Source organism: Arachis ipaensis, chromosome B09, assembly GCF_000816755.2.
Source record: "Arachis ipaensis cultivar K30076 chromosome B09, Araip1.1, whole genome shotgun sequence".
NCBI lineage: Eukaryota > Viridiplantae > Streptophyta > Magnoliopsida > Fabales > Fabaceae > Arachis > Arachis ipaensis.
In genome coordinates this window covers 94,669,372-94,670,181 of record NC_029793.2, presented here as the reverse complement: position 1 = coordinate 94,670,181, position 810 = coordinate 94,669,372, and positions in this window count along the sequence as shown.

Sequence of the window (810 nt, the reverse complement as noted above, 5' to 3'; positions counted from 1 at the left end):
AGAAGTTTATTAAGTATGCCTCAATGTTTAATCGCAGTGGGATTGTGGGAAAAAAAATTAAATTAAAGTTATGTTATATTGTTGTTGAAATATTTATGTAAATAAGTGATTTGGAGGCCAATTGATTGGCGGTTTCAAACTTGCAACTACTAATAGAACTTTGTGTCACATTTCTTGTATTGGAGGTTCTTATTATGAAATTATTAAATTAATTCTAAATTTATTGAAAAAATTAGTTTGTTAAGAATATCATATATTTGATGTGAACAAAAAATTTTGGAATAAAATTAAAATAAATAAAATTAGTGTTTTTATCTGTAATAACATTACGAAAATATAAATTTTTTGAAATTTCGTCAGCTTTTGTCTTGATATTTATAGATTATAGCAGAAAAGATTTATAGAACACAAACAATTTTTACAGAAAGATCATAGGAGACAAAAGTCTTCGTTGGCTAAGAAGATTAAGGTCTCCGCATGCAGATAAAAAAATAAAATAATAAGCTTTTTAGTTATTATTTTCATATTAAACAGTTTAATTTTTTACTAATAATTAATTTTAACATTTATTATCTAAAATTTGAAAGAATTCAATGTGTATACTTTTACATATGATTAGGTATTAAGTCAATTGTGTAAATAAAAATAATTAATTTTCAAATTTATTATTTAAAAATAATATTTTTCTCTCTATATATGAAAATATAATTAGATACTAGTATAAAAGATTTATATTAATATTTATAAAATTAACTCAAAATAATCTTTTTTTAAAATAATTGAATTTAGATTCTAATTATTAATTACAAC